This window comes from Rattus norvegicus, chromosome 19 (assembly GCF_021556685.1).
Source record: "Rattus norvegicus strain SHRSP/BbbUtx chromosome 19, alternate assembly SHRSP_T2T, whole genome shotgun sequence".
NCBI classification, from domain to species: Eukaryota; Metazoa; Chordata; class Mammalia; order Rodentia; family Muridae; genus Rattus; species Rattus norvegicus.
Genome location: NC_141552.1, coordinates 53,263,803 through 53,280,533, shown reverse-complemented (window position 1 = coordinate 53,280,533; position 16,731 = coordinate 53,263,803). Strand labels below are relative to the sequence as shown.

At 44.6% G+C, this 16,731-nt stretch overlaps 1 pseudogene; it reads right to left on the bottom strand.

Moving 5' to 3' along the window:
* Positions 1 to 6,202: 6,202 nt before the first annotated feature.
* Positions 6,203 to 6,725, bottom strand: LOC108348979 (40S ribosomal protein S18 pseudogene; annotated as a pseudogene).
* Between the last annotated feature and the right edge of the window lie 10,006 nt (positions 6,726 to 16,731).

Sequence of the window (16,731 nt, the reverse complement as noted above, 5' to 3'; positions counted from 1 at the left end):
AAAACTTGGGGAGCATCCAGAAGTCCTGAGTCCAATAGTGAAAGGAGAAAGAGGGGTCTGGGTTATGACATTCCAGGACATGCTATGCATATGTCCCAGGTCTAGAGACAAGGCTGTAGTCATTGTCCCTGGAACTGAAAGGCATATTGTCAAAGCATCTTCCAAACTTCTCTCATTGTAGCATTTACAACCCTTTCTTGGTTTAGCTTTCTTCAAATCCACACCCCATAAGGGAAAGGGCACTATTAGAAAAGATGGTTGCGATTTTCCTGTTGCTATGGTGATAAACGCTGACCCAAACCAACTTGGACAGGAAAGTGTTTATTTGGCTTAAAGCTTACAGTCCATACGGGGGAAGCCAAAGCAGGCATTCAGGCAGAGACCATGGCCTCTATGGAAGACTGAGGAACATTGCTTACGAGGTCACTCACCATAGCTTGTTCTCAGACAGCCCAGACCCACCTTCCCACAGTTGGCTCAGTCCATTGAGGGTTGTGCCCTCCTACACCAACCAACAACTATGAAAATGGACCCCACAGACCAGCTAGAGTTGATCCCTCAGCCGATGTTCCCCCTTCCCGATTAACTCTAGTTGGTGCCAGGTTGACAGATATTAACCAATACACTGACCAGCCAGCCATGGCTTTAACCCTGATACACAGATTATATCGACTCCCAGAGGTCTCATATGAATGTTCCCCTGAGAAGGCTTCATCTTAAGCTATGTAGGTTCATAGACGGACTTGGTTTTATTTAGCATCTCAGCACTAAACCATCATTTGGGTACCTGCCATATCATTTTTTTTTAATTATTTCAACAAATATGTTCATCTCCACCATGAGCAGTCAAGGGATAATCAAAGGAAATATTAGTACTTCTATGGGATGTCCATTGATCGAACACCAAAATGGGAGCTATTTGTCACCCATCATGAAGACAATGGCAAAAAGTATTTCCGGTGAAAGGCATTGATTTTTATTCTGTCATAGATAAGGTGGAGTTGCAAGGGCAGAAGAATTCTTGCTGATGGGGAACAAAGGGTAAACACTAAGCTCAAACTGAGTGGGGTTGAGAATAGCTCTTTGCACTCCTCCTGGATGAAACCATCCGCTTCTCAGCCCTGGCTTGTTTGTGAGGTTCTAATTAGCATGTTTGATTGGAAGTCAAGGAACCATGGGGAGCCAAACCCACTGCTTCTACACAGCGCAACCTGGCTTCCTTAAGACCCTGATGTCATCACACACCAGTTTCCAGTACACACATTAATTTGTGTTTATCCCTGGGGAGAGAAAGGAGGAATTTGCAGGAAAAGGAAAGGTGAAGCCTCAGGCAATGTACAAAGCCCTGTAATAGGCAGTTCTGGTAGGGAGGAGGTTGCATCAGCTTCAAAGAGCAGATGAGTCTTATTTTCCTTTGCTCCTCTAACCAGGTACTCTACAAATGTCAGGTGGGGGCTGGGAAGCGGTAAACAGTTTATTATAAAAGAAGGGAATATCTGATTCCTGCCAGATGTTTGCATTACAAATTATTGCCAAGTCCAGGTAACCTTGGGAATAGTGGGACTTGTGCAATGCTGAGTATTTGTGTAGATATAGTAAACACTAGTGTAGGCTAGAGAGTATATTTGTGGTGATTGCAGACCAGGAGCCCTTTAAACACGCTCACTCTCTTGAGTTGGCTATGCTCTCTGTGGATGGAATTTGTTCTAAGCCAACCTAGAGGCACATAGAAGATAAGATTCCTGCAATAAAGGGTATTCTGGGCTTAAATACCCCTCAAAAATCAAGAGAAGCATTTTTTAAGGTAGTGGAGCTCTTGGGGCTCACATGCAGTTGTAAGCTGTGACAGTCCACCAGCAGCCACAGTCCTGGCGTGAATGCTGCTGCCCATAAAGAAAACCAAGACATTCTATGAGAAATAAATAGAATGCTCTAGGTTTGATCAAATCAGTCAGCCTCCAGACTTACACATCTAAAGAAGAAATTTTCATTTAAAATTGTTTGAAGTCAGAATGTTTAAACCCCAAGCCCACCTCTACATTAACTATGTGACCCTGAACCATTTAAACAACTCCCATTTTTATCAGATTATTTATCTAGAAAGTGAGGATATCTAGAAAGCGCCAGATTTAAAAGAGAGACTGCATACAATGAGCTCGGGGAAAGGGGCTGATGGCTAGTAAGGGCTGCTTTTGTTGTATACATCTCTGCATTGACTCATCCAGAAATATAATCAAAAATAATTTGTTTGGAAAGCAGGAAAGAGGAAAATCAGTAAGAGCGCATCTCCTCACAGCTCATTCAAAAGAACATTAAGATCTTTTTTCCTTATGTAACCTAGTCATTCTTGCAGGCAAAAATCAGCACTGCGGACAGCTCCACGCTCTGCAAACAGAACCCAGGGAGCTGCTGGCTTTTCACAAGCAGGGGAACAAAGAGGGGGGACCCTGGAGGGTCTATTCCTGACAAGTGTCCAATCATAACTCCAGAGAGCCCTTAGTTCTCCATCCTGCAAAGAAATCTGTGTGTCATCTTTCATCTTTAACTTGAAAATTTAAGGACAGTGTTAAAAAATACTTAACAACTGAATCCTCTGAACCAATCAATGTGCAGAACCAGGGTGCCAAGATTGGGCCAGCTATGATGTGGTTGTTCTAGTGTGTGTGGAATAAATACCAGCTCAGTGGTCCACCAAGAGAGCACAATAAACATTCAATACGCAGGGCCCTAATGAAAGCACAGTGTGGAAAACTCTGCTAGACTCAGAATAGGGATTTGGCCAACTTCGAATCAATGGACAAGGAGCTAACAGTTTTTCCAGAAAAACAATGGGAGCTTGACCTGTTGGCACGTATGATCCAGGACTAGAAAGTCTCTCCTTCCCTTAGACAGATTTCAGTCTAACATTTTCCATCTGTGGTGAGCAAGATATGTGTGACTCGAACATAGGGGTTGACAAAGCTGCAACAGTTACATAACACACATTACACCCTGTAGTTGCTTTCTAGCCTGTGGCAAGTAACATTTGGTTTTGATTAATGACATAAGGCAAACTTTCCGTATGAAATTATTACATTAATTTTCGCTCACTCTCTCAGATGTAAATAGTGGTGTAGCTGGGACAAATAAGTAACATGACTCATGGGAGTAAGAAAATACCCCGGGTCAGAAAGGTGGTGACCCAGTAGATAAGAGCACTGGCCACACTGGCGTGGTCATTCTTGATAGTTATAATGGGAGAAGAGAACTGACTCCCTAAAGTGGTTCTCTGACCTCCATGTGAGTGCTATGGTACTGACACCCACACATAAACACACACAATATTATTATTATTATTATTATTATTATTATTATTATTATTATATAAAAATAAGACCTGGCACTTAGTGCTGTATCACACATGATTCACAAACTAACATAAATACCTGAGCTATGACTTACTTCCTCATGGTCCCTCTAAACAGCCTCCCTCCCTCTGCCTGCATCTCTACATCATGTAACCAGGGGATGGTGATACTAGCATTATGGGATGCTGTTAAAGCACAGATACATAGTGGCAGAGGAAACCTGGCTCTAACAGCCAGCTGAGTTCCCAAGTCCCTTGTGCAGGCCCCTGAACAGATGCTGATGCTCACACATTGCAGTTTTGCCCTGGGCTGGATTCAATTCAGTGACCTAGACAAGATAGACTGTGCTTGCCCCACTTCCAAGTGTCTGAACTGTGTATCCTGTCCTTCCGTTTTCAACACTCTGATATCAAAGTCGATCCCAAGAGGCCCAAGAGTTTCCCTATAATCCATTTCTTTCTGAGGTTCTCATAAGCAACGTGGCCTTTAAACAAAATACAGTTAGCATTTAGAACTTAATATCCACTGGGTTCAGTCTGAATGTATGAATATTCAAATATTCTTTAGACACAGTCAATAGCCACAAGGCACATTTCAGAAATTGATGTTTGAAGGACTGAGATAAAAAAATTCAAAAATTTTTAAAAGACCAAAGCACAACGCAGATGATGTTAAACAGTAGTTTACTTATTAATTAGACAAGTGTAGGACTACCCTGCTTACTTAATGGAATACCATGAAGCAACATTTGCAAAGTGACACCCATAAATTAGATCAGCATTATAAATGGAGGAGAGAGAGATAGGAAGGCAAGGAAAGGGTTTATTAAAATCAATTTCCCACAACTTAAAACTGCGAGCCTTAGTATGCAGTGTTCTTCGTTGTTTTCTTTGTGAGAAAGTTTACTCATTGCCAATGCTGTGGCTCAGGATTACTGGCCCAATTTGGGAAGTGAGTGTCCCTATTAGGTAAGCCTCAGATGTTACAGTTAGCCACACTCCACTCTTGTTCACACTGTAGCCTAACCCCCTTGCCTCACTTTTCTTACCTACCTATGATGGTTAGGTTTTTGCCAACTCATACAGGCTGGAGTAATCTTGAAAGGGAGAATCTCAACTGAGAAAGTGCCTCCATCAGACTACTGTTGGCAAGTTTGTAGGGCATTTTCTTGATTAATGATTCATATAGGATAGCTGATACTGGTCAGGTCTTGGTCCTGGGTTATATAAGAAAGCAGACTGAGTAAAAGATCAAGCAGAATTCCTCCATGGTTTTCCTATCAGTTCCTTCCTGGAGTTCCTTCCCCCTCATAATAGAATAATGGACTGCAAGCTCTAAGCTAAAACAAACCCTCTCCTCCCTGAGTTGCTTTGGTCAGTGTTTTATCACAGCAACAGAAACCCAACTATGACATTGTCTGAGACCAGAGGACAGTAATAAGTCATTGTCACTTCCTGTCATGAATTGGCTATCTATATCCAAAAGTATTCAAGGAGAATAAGGTTCACAAGTATAGGCATGCACCATGTCCCCTTTGTTTTTTGTTGTTATAAGCATCTGCCAGGTTGTACTTCTGAGATGGATGGGTGGGTGGGTGAATAGCTGAGTGGATGTGTGGGTGGGTGAATGGATGGGTGCATAGATGGGCGGATGGGCGGGTGGGCGGGTGGGTGAATGGATGGGTGAATGTAAGGGTGGGTGGGTAAGTGGGTAGACAGATGGATTATGTGGATGAATGGCTGTGTGGATGGATGGATGGATAGATAGATAGATAGATAGATAGATAGATAGATAGATAGATAGATAGATAGATAGATAGATAGATAGATAGATAGATAGATAGATAGATGGGTAGATGGATGGGTGGGTGGGTAAATGGATGGGTGGGTGGGTGGGTGGATAGATAGATGAATGGATGGATGGGTGGGTGGGTGGATGTAAGGATGGGTGGATATGTGAGTAGACAGATGGATGGATGGATGATGGATGGATGGATGGATGGATGGATGGATGGATGGATGGATAGGTGGGTGGATGGACAGCTGAGTTAATGGACAGGTGGGTGGGTGGATGGATGGATGGATGGATGGATGGATAGATGGATGGATGGATGGATAGATGGATGGATGGATGGATGGATAGATGGAACGATAGAAAGGAGTAGAGAGATGAAAACATATTGGACCCTCCACTGGAGAGGAGAAGAATCATGCGGAGTACATCAAAGTCATCAAAGGTTCAGCTCAGAGAAGTATTGGCAGCTTCCAGTGTCTTGTTTGTCAGTCTTTCCTATAAACATCTCAGTATTTTACTAACTAGAAAGCACATTTTCCATAAAAAGGAGAAAATCAAACAAAGGAAAGATAAGAAGGAACTTGCACAGGATGTTAAGAAGAGGACCTTGGCAAGCACTCGTGGATGCTGGCATCCGAAGAATCCAGATTTGAATCATAGATCTGCCATTCACCAGCTTCTGGCCTTAGCTAAAACTCCTTCACTCTCTTCGGACCGCAGTTTCCCAATGAAAATTGGATTAATATTTACATTGCAGAACTTCTTGTGACATCTACCCCTAAACTATCATTACATTATAGTTAAGAGGCGTTTAGGGAGAATGTTCCTCTAAAGCACTTAGTGGACCAAGGGAAAACAGTGATGTCTTCCGCCCATTCACTGTCAGTAGATATTAACTGCAGGAAATATGGCTTCCTTGTGGCACCGTCATGTGTAGACACAATGCACTGTGATGTATCCACCTCTATTCATTTCCTTCTCTTCTCTCACCTTGGTGGAGCAGATCCTCTTCATCTTGCCTCCCTTCCACTCTCATAACGTTTTTTCCATAGGTATATAAACTATTTATTAATAGCAAAGGCCCAGAGACCCATTTCTTCTTGGATACACACAGTGTGGCCCCTGCGGCCAGTGGTCTTGGTGTGCTGACAGGAAGGCCCCAAAAGTGCCACAGCTGAATTTTCTTCAGCTGCTCCAGGTCCTCACACAGCTCGTTGTCTGGACCGTTGGCCGGAACCTGCTTGTGTTTCCCATCCTTCCCATCCTCCTGTCTGTTCAAGAACCAGTCTGGGATCTTGAACTGTCATGGGTTCTGCACGATGGTGACCACATGTTCCACCACAACCTCCGTGAGTTCTCCGGCATCTTGGTGAGGTCACTGTCTGCTTTCCTCAACACCACATGAGCACATCTCCGCCCCACACCCTTAAGGGCAGTGATGATGAAGGCTATTTTCTGCCGCCCGTTGATATTGGTGTTGAGGACTCGAAAACCACGCTGGAACTTCTCGGGGATCACTAGAGACATGGTGGGGGCACGAGTAGTGGCGAGTAGGCCTCCTGTGGAAGAGCTCTCATAACTTCTTAAACGTACATTCTACATGTGGGAGAAAACATGCGACACTGTATTATTTATGTGTTTGTCTCATTTCAACCAAAACAGGCTCCATTTCCATCCACGTTCTAGAAAACCACATGGTTTTGTTCTTTAGAGTGAAGGCATATATATTTACATATTTATATGTTACATTCATGTGCATGCTAATTCAACTTCACTATTGTGGATGGCACCACAATAAACACGGTGTGCAGGCATCCAAAAGAAATGACTTAATAATAAACATCATCATTATTATCCCTTCTTTCCAGTATACTATTAGTGCTTTTACTTCTCCATGAGTTATTCCCATAAGTATAAAGCTACTCTAATCAACTCCATTATAAAAAAGATTAATTAGAGGCCAGAGATGGTGACACACACTTTTAATCCCAGCATTAAGCAGGCAAAGGCAGGCTGGTCTCTAAGTTTAAGGCCTGCTTAGTAAACATAGTGAGTCCTTGTGTTGGAAAGAGGGAGGGAGGGAAGGAAGGAAGGAAGGAAGGAAGGAAGAGAAAGAAAGAAAGAAAGAAAGAAAGAAAGAAAGAAAGAAAGAAAGAAAGAAGGGAAGAAAGAAAGAAAGAAACCTTCTTTTTTGATCATGCCCCTGTCTAGCCACCAGCACATTTCTTTTTTCCCCTTAGAGAAAAACTTCTCCAAAAGAGTCTTCTAAGCCAAGCACACACCCTACACCCCAACACTTAGGAGATAGCAACAAGAAGGTCATGAGGTCAAGGCCAGTCTCCCATAGGAAGGGAGTATCTAGTATGATGAGTTTCAGATGTGGTCCCCAGTCTAGACCCCTCCCTGAACTCTAGACATTTATACATAATGGCCACTTGCATGTGTGTCTACTTACAGGTCAAACGAGATATTAAACTTACAGTTATAAAAATTGAACTTCTGGACTACAAGCAGCTGGCCCAGATAGCCATGGTACATACAGTGTACCAATAAAGGGACCTGGCTCCTTAGGAAAATGGCTGTTCTGAGGGCCAAGGCAAAAAATACTTAAAATGATCCGAGGACACATACATTGCAGTGCCAGGAAGTAAAGAAGCCCTAAGCATATGCACACACAAGCACATAGATGCGCACATCTCAAAAAGAAGAAAGCAAGGGGACAGTATCAAATGTGCAGCTTTGAAAATACATACATATAAGTAACATTATATAGACTAAGGTTGTAGTTATATATTTATGATATGTATACATATATATTTATGTATATAACAGCAATTAACTGAAAAGAGATCATGAAAGAGAAGAAAGGGGAATATGTGGGGTTTAGGGGGAGGAAAAGGAAGGGGAAATGATGTAATTATATTACAGGAGGGGAAAGAATATGATCAAAATATATTTTATGTAAAAATAATTAAGTAAAAACAATTTAAAGACATAGGAACCAAAACATGAAAGTTCTCCAGCCAAAGCCAATTTTTCAAGAACTTAAAATAATATTAGATCATAGCCAAAGAATAAAATAAATGCCCCTGAGTCCATGCTGAATAAATGACCATACAGGTAAGTGAAGGATATTAGATACATGTAGAATTCAAAATACTTTATGCGATAAATACTCTCCTGTGAAAGAGGCAGCGTGCTCATTTTTTTATTTCTTTTATTGGATCTTTTTTAATTTACATTTCAAATGTTATGCCCTTCCCCGGTTTCTCCTCCTGACACCCGTTATCCCATCCCCTCTCCTCCTGCTTCTATGAGGGTGCTTCCTCACCCACCTCCCTGCCCTGACATCCCCCCACACACTGATGCATCGAGCCTTGACAGGACCAAGGGCCTCTTCTCCCATTGATGACCAACAAGGCCATCCTCAGCTACATATGCAACTGGAGCCATGAGTCCATTCCTGTGTACTTTTGGGATGGTGGTTTAGTCCCTGGGAGCTCTGGTTAGTTGATATTGTTCTTCTTATGGGGTTGCAAACCCCTTCAGCTCCTTCAGTCCTTTCTCTAACTCCTCCATTGGGGACCCCATTCTCAGTTTAGTGGTTGGCTGGGCAGCACGCTCTTTAAGAAGAACTGTGTGATGACCTCCTTTCAGAAATTTCGGCACACAAATGAGGTGAAAGCAAGGACTTTGTAGCACAGACACCTGGGAAACACCGTGTAAAGGTCATGCTGACAGAGCACAGTCTTGAGAGGATAGGAAGGGAAGGGCATTTTGTCTCCAGGGTCTTTCTCTTCAAAGTCTATAACCCTCTCGTGAGGAAACAGCAGACAGATCCTAACTGACTGGCGGTCTACAAAACGTTTGATCAGCACTTTCCAAACTTTCAAGGACATCAGAAGAGGGGTAAAAAGCCTGAGCAACTGTCACAGGAGGATCCTAAAGAGACATGACACCGACCGCCAAATGGTAGCTGGGTGTGATGCTGGAGGCGAAAAGAGTCCTCGGCAGAAACTAAGGAAGTATAAAGTGTATTGACTCTAGTTAAGAAGGGTCTGTTGGTATCCATCCATCCACCGTGAGGGAATAACATTTGAAATGTAAATAAAAAATATACAATTTAAAAAGAGAATGGGGGCGGGGCTGGTTTGTGTGAGTGGCTACTGTTGTTTTACAAGTGGGCTTACTCTTGGGGCTTACTCTGCTCATCTCCCTAAGATCTGCACAGTTGCCGTGGCGACTAATACCCTCTTGAGGATGATAGTGGTACCCTTCCCAATTCGAAGAATGTGTGGATATGACACTTCCTAGGACAGGAGGAAATTTGCTCGTGGAAACTAAGTCAAAGACTTTTAGGTGGAGGAATGACCCCAAGTTACCCAGGTGGGCCCAACACTCCTTATAAGAGATAGTACCGTCCTTCTGGTTTGAAGACAAAGGAAGGGGCCAACACTATGGGGTGAAAGCAACATCTAGAAGCTGGGAGCTAAGAGAGACAGTAACTAGACCCTCCCTGCTGGACCCTCCAACGGGACTCTCCCTCCTGACACTTTGATTTTTAGTTCAGTCAAAATAATTTTGGGCTCTTTTTTTCTAGAAATATTTTAAGCCACTACATTTATAGCATTTTGATATAGCTACATTAGGAAATGTATACAGATATTAGTATGACTGACCGCTACTACTTGGCAGTGTCCAATCTGCCTTACTCCCTTACCCCCCTAAATCACTACACGCCCCAAAACCATCTTCTTGAGAAGCCTATTGTTCCGAGAGTACACTCCTGTCATTTTTGCCAGGAGGTAATATGTTTAACTTAGTTAATTTCTGAGTGTTCTGCCAGGTTTTGGTGGTAGGTCATGAAAGACCATTCTAGAATCTAAAACAACTGACTTTCCACTTGTGTCTTCCAGCACTGTACCTCACCACCTTGATGATCATAGACACAGAAACTAAATAAACCAATTTGTGAATAGTAAGTCAGTGTTACTAAGGCCTCCCCAACAAGTAGGAATCATGTGTCAGACAAGCTAAGGTAGTCAAACTCATTTATGGGAGGGCAAACATTTATTTTCTCCATTTCTTAACTTTGAGTCATTCCAAGAGTCTTTTATTCTTACAGAAATTGCACGCGCGCGCGCACACACACACACACACACAGAGAGAGAAAGAGAGAGACAGAGACAGAGACAGAGACAGACAGAGACAGACAGAGACAGAGACAGACAGAGATTAATGAGAAAATTGGGATTTAAAAGATGAAAGAGAAGCAATGAGATGTCTGAGTGGCTATAAGCACTTGCTGGTCAAGCCCAGTGACCGGAGTTCAATCCCCAGAAGCTACAGTGGAAGGAGAGAAAACCAACAGTGGAAAGTCATTGTGTGGTATGAATATGCCTGCACAAATATGGGGGTTGGGGGGCAACTACTTCAGAACAAGTTATTGTTTTGTTTTGTTATGATAAAGAAATTTATATGAGGTCAAACAGCTGACAGGTGGCAGCGTTTGAACCCAAATTTGTCAGATGCTTATTCTCATGTCTGGGTCATTCGAATCCATGAAACCCATCTGCAATGGGGCAGGGGTTAGTGTTGAGTTAGCATGGGGAACGCTGGAGACACCTAGGTACTAGCTCCTTGAGTTTAGCCATCCTCAGTTCCTTACAGTGGATGGCTAAATCCAAACTCCCAGAATCCTTTGCAGGACCTCTGGCCCCTATTATTTTTTTTCTTTTTTCTTTTTTTTTTTTTTTGGAGCTGGGGACCGAACCCAGGGCCTTGCGCTTCCTAGACAAGCGCTCTACCACTGAGCTAAATCCCCAACCCCTCTGGCCCCTATTATTAATTAATGCGGCAACAATTCAGTCAATCAGTACTTTTCATGTGGCGCCTAGGCTGTGCCAGGCACTGAGGGAGGACACAAAGGCCCTCTGCTCAATTATGCACAGCTGGAAAATGTCCCCAATAGGTCCCATGCAATCTGGAGACCCAAGAGCGATGACTGTAACTCCCTTGTAGCTTTGGGCCTGGGGTTCCCAAATCCTTCAGGTGGCCAGTAAGCACCTCCTTGCTGCCCTCTGACTCTCAGGGTGACAGGCAGAAGAAAATCTCAGGAGTTGCATAGCACCCCAGAAACACAATCACCCTAAAATTCTAGCTGGTCAAAGTCATTACTCATCTCTTGAACTAGGCTGTGGAGTCTTGAAATAGCCTGGTTGCGCTCCCTGTGGTGTCTCCAGACAGCTTTCTTGGGGTCTAGTTGACATTTGCAGTAAAGACCTATTAAATCCAGGCCTTCTTCCTACAGCTGAAACTGGAGGACAGCTGCAGCTGCCAGGCAGTGGGGAAGAGCTATTGAAATCACACATGGGGGTCTCATACACACCACACACACACACACACACACACACACACACACACACACACACACACACGCTTATTTGGCACTCACAGAAAGAAAAGTCTCGAGATGCCTACTTTCTATGAAGGAGACTGAGGGAATTCTAGAGGGAGTCACAACACTGGAGGACAGCAGCAAATTCAAGAACCCCACCCTAGCAGAGAAAGCCTTTCTCACCTGTAACTCGTTTACTCTTATTGATCTTCAGATCAAAGGGGACCAGTTCACAAATCAAAAGATGCTGCTCCTTACCTCCTGCTAAGTCCGCAGCCTCTCTCACCCATTTCCAAAACCCTTCTCTGGTCTTGATTAGCCTAGATGTCTCCAGGTTGGAAGCTGTGTGGTGGGGGCAGGGACTTGGTAATCTGCACCCAGCAGCTCAGGGTGTCTGAGCTCAGGGGTCCCAGGCATTAGCTCAGGGGTCCCAGGCATTAGCTCAGGGACGAGAGGGCAGGAGGCTGAGTCCTGATGCTTGTGCCACTTAGCTTATATAATCTTTATAATCACTTAAAGCCTCCTAGGGTATCTTTCTCTCAGCTAGGGAGCAGGGGTGTCAGAAACAAAAGGTCTGACTTCAAATCCCAACTGCCGCAGGGCCAGGGGGATGGCTTAGTGGATAAGATCCCTTGCTCTGGAAGCAGAAGGACTGAGTTTAAATCCCCAGCACTGGAGTAAAAAGTCAGACGTGGCTGTGCATGCCTGTAATCCAAGCATTGGCAGGCAGGGAGCTGAGAAAACGGTAGTAGCCTGCCCCATGGCACGGTTTAATTAGCAGTAATCCCGGGATGTGAAACCTGCTTAAGTCCAAAGATCATCTTTTTGATGGGTTTTTAGTATTTTTGATTGTATGCAGGTGTGTTTATCTACATGCGGTACGTGCACATGAGTGCAGATGCCCATGGAAGTCAGAGACGTCAGACACCTCAAAGCCACCAAAGCTGGAGTTACACGTGGCTGTGGGCCACACTGTGTGGTGCTGGGAACTGAAATCTAATTCTCCAGAGGGGCAGGCCCCCATGCTCTCCATTCCCCAAAAGAGCCATCTCAGTGCTGGAGAGACGGCTCAGTGCTTAGCAGCACTTAACTGCTTAGGCAGAGAACCCAGGACCTACGTGGCAGCTTGGCCATCTGCAACTCCAGTTCCAGGGCCCCTCTTCTGACCTCCCAAGGGCACCAGGCACAAACATGGTGCACAGACATCCATGCACATACACATAAGGTGTTTAGGCAAAACACTAACAATACACACACAATAAAATAAAATACTTAAAATAAGAAGACACCCTTAAAACATAAATTTGTGGCTTAGTAAACTGAAGAATAAACTCCGTATGACTATCCCCATGCCAGTACTCCAGAGCTCTGTAAGATCTTAGCTCCCTTGTCCCTCAGTCGCTGCCTAACCGTGATGAAACCTCCCTATCCCGTTACACTATGCTGTTTATGTAGTCTGTATAATATGCTCCAACATAGTCTATGCTTTCTCAGTGTTGACTCTTTTCCATCAACACTGCATTCTAAAGGACATTTTCAGACTGGACATGCAGCTCAGTGGATAGAGTACTTATCTGGAGTCCACAAAGCCCTGGGTTCGATCACTACCAACTCGTAGACTGGGTATGGAGGTGCCTGCCTGCAATTTCAGGACTCAGGAGACGGAGGGAGGATTGAAGTCCAAGGTAGATTCTTGGGTAGAATGGACTATCAGCAATGAGGGTGGGGTGGGAGGGGGTAGGGAAGGAGAGGGAGGGAGGGAGAAAGGGAGGGAGGGAGGGAGGGAGAGAGATTTTCTCGTAGATAGAAAGTTCCAGGATGTTTTAAGCTTGAGATTTTGTAAAGGCATACAGAGACTGACTTCACTGATACCTGTGTGGTTGAAACCCTCTAGTGACCCACCTTCAAGAGGGAGCTGGAGCCTCCCTTTAAAAGCTGTGGCCAAGGGTGGGGATTTAGCTCAGTGGTAGAGCGCTTGCCTAGCAAGTGCAAGGCCCTGGGTTTGGTCCCCAGTTCCAAAAAAAAAAAAAAAAAAAAAAAAAAGCTGTGGCCAAGGTGCAAGTTGGAGCCACTCCCTTTAAAAGCGGTAGCCAGGACTGAGAGCCCACGGGTGGTCCCCACGTCCTCATTCACAGTGCCATATCAGGCTCACGCTGCCCTTCCACCAACCCAGCCAGCTGCTTGGGCCACAGTTTCTGAATCGCTTCCTGGGTCGTGTGTTTCTCGGCCTTGTGGATATCATGAACTTTAGGGTGGAGGGAGGTGTCTGCTCTCTGTGGAACTGGCTGGGCTTCTTCCTTCCGCCAGTAAGACCCACGGAGTGCCTCTTAATCCCTGTCTCTTCCTTTTCTTTCTAGTTAGAAATACTGTGATGGAAGTTTTCAACTACATGACGATCTACAGACGACCGCTCAATGCCCGCGTTACCGTTACCCAGTTTCAAGGCTGACCGGCACCGCCGTCTTTTCCTCCCGTGCTCATTCAATGTTGTCCCCCTCCAACCCGACTGTTTTGAATTGAAAACCGCAGCTTGTATCTTAAACACGTGATGTACCTTTAAGTCGCAGTCAAAATCTGGTCACCATCATCCCCTGCCGCCATCACATTGGTCTTCTAAGTTTCCCTATCATAACCTAAAGAGCCCTTTACAGTTGTTCATTCAGATCTGGATCAAAACGAGCCGCACACATTCTACTTTGTGGAAATGACCCCTTCGTGGGGAACCGTACTTGGATGATATAAACTGAATTCCGGGCTCCTGGTTGCTATGGAACTGTTCATTACTTCTAAGCCTTTCTGGAGGAGACACAAACGCACGCTCTCTCCTCTCTCTCTCTCTCTCTCTCTCTCTCTCTCTCTCTCTCTCTCTCTCTCTCTTTCTCTCTCTTTCCTTCCCAATGTCTACTCTCTGTGTGCATATGCATATATAGGTGTGTACATGTTCATGTGATGTGTGTAAAATAATAAAATTCCTTATGTTTAGATGCAGTTTGTCTCCCGAAAGTCCCTGTGTGGCTATTGGCAGTCCCCAGTTTCAAATATTTCGTTATTGTGACAGAAAATGACTAATAAAAATACTAATGGATTTTTTGTTTTTACTGAGAGCAGTTTGGTTTTTGTTATTTTGCTCTTGGAATATATTGTACTGCATGCATGCAGTTTAAATTGCCGTGTGTGTGTGTGTGTGTGTGTGTGTGTGTGTGTGTGTGTGTGTGTACTAGAGGGGATCCATGTGCTTTTGTGGTGTGTGTGCATGAGTGCCCGAGTGTGATAAGCATGTATGTGTGCATGTGGGCTTGATGCTAGTTATACAGATATAGCAGGCTAACCAGCCAGCTTGTTGACAGGACCCCCTTTTGGGCACTGGGCTTGCAGATGTACAGATGTACACTCCCAGGTATAGTCATGTGGTTCTGTTCCTTGTATTTACACAGCAAGCTTGATAAGCCATCTCTCCAACCCCTAAATTACCATGTTTTAAAAATCATTTGAAATAATCTCTTTTAGTGTCCCCAACTTGGTACACAATGGTGTTCATTCCCTTGTGTCACATTTCTCTCCTGTTTCCTGAATTATTCTAACTTTTGGATAAACCTTGTAATCACGTCAAACATTTAGACTACTGCAAAATCTGATCAGCAGACAAGGCACATCCGAAGAACTCTACAGCTGTCCCTGTACCGCCCCCCACCCCCATTCCTCTCCACCATCTACAGAGAATTCGCATTTTAATAGTTATCAGTAAATTGCCTCATTTCACAATATAGCCAATACAAATAAGCCTTTATAAAAGACACAGAATTTTAAGTGTATTGCTAAGTGGCAAAGAAAGACAGGCCCCTTTATTCTGTAGTCATGGAGGCTTCTTTGGAGAGCTTTCCTTCAGAGTCATTTACATGAGAGGGATTTGACCCACTTCATGCCCAGATAGGAAAAGAGGGGAACCTTTCCCCCAGAGCACATGGCAAAGCCACTCTGCGACGGTCTGAATGTTAAATTCCCACAGTCATAGCTCCTGGCGGGCTTTTCTGACAGGAGGTTGTGGAAACTTAAGGGGTAGGTGGCGTTGAAGTAAATAAATAATTGGGTGTGCTCTTGAGGGTTAAATTCAGACCCTCTATCCTTTTCTCCCTCCCCCTCCTTCCCCCCTTCCTCTCTCCCTCCCTCCCTGCATCCCTCCTTCCCCCGATCCAGTCCTGACCACCACGAAACAATCAGATCCCTCTGCGTGCACACTGCACAGCATTCTGCTTCTGCACAGGCCCAAAGAACAAGGCTAGACAAGCGTCGACTGAAACCGAAATCCACGATAAAGCCTTCATCCTTTGAGGCTGATTTTTCTCAAGTATTTTGTCACGGTGACAGAAAGCTAACATAGCCTCAACCCATCCAGTCAAAGGCCTGCCCTGCCCTGAGAACGCTGATTTCCCCAAGTCTAGAAGAAGAGTTGGTCTCATAGACAAGCAGAAGCATTCGGCTAGGCTGCAATCAAGTGTGGATGAAGTCTGGCCCAGGCTGTGCACAGGAGCAAAAACATGCCGGAAAGCAGAGCAATACACCGGGGATTTTTGCAAAGCTCCCAGGGGATTCTGGGTAGCAGCCCTGATGGCTCGAACAACGTAAACCAACAGCACCCAGTCGGTTTTCTTTTTGGAGACTCTTAAAGCAATTTGTTGTGGAAATAAATCTTGCCTCCAAGATACACAGCTACAAGAAACATGACCTTATTTTTTTAAAATACAACTTAATCTATTCTGAGCCCTCACCACACCAGAGAGAAGATGCTAAACCTTGCTTGAAATGAGGACGCCTGAACTCCTCTTCCCTGCCATGTGACTGTACCATCCAAGGGGCACCGAGGGTCCTGAATGTACATAATCTCCTCAGACTCAACCATCACCCTGCCCTTCTCATCGCTGCCCTCACAGAAGGCTGCTAAGCGCGCTGCGTCCTGACCACAGGTTGTTCAGGGTCAGTATCTCTCCAGCTGGCTCTGACACCAGATGCATAGCCCTGGCTTCACTAGGGCCACTGAGGCTTCTGTGACTTTGTCTCACCTCCTCTAAGGCGTTTGGCCACACCCACTGCCTTTGGTCACACCCCTTGCCCTTTCCCAGACTTAGCCCAAGGAACAGAAGCAGTGAACGGTAACTTTTATACACACTTTCTTCTCCCTCCAACAGCCCAAGGAAG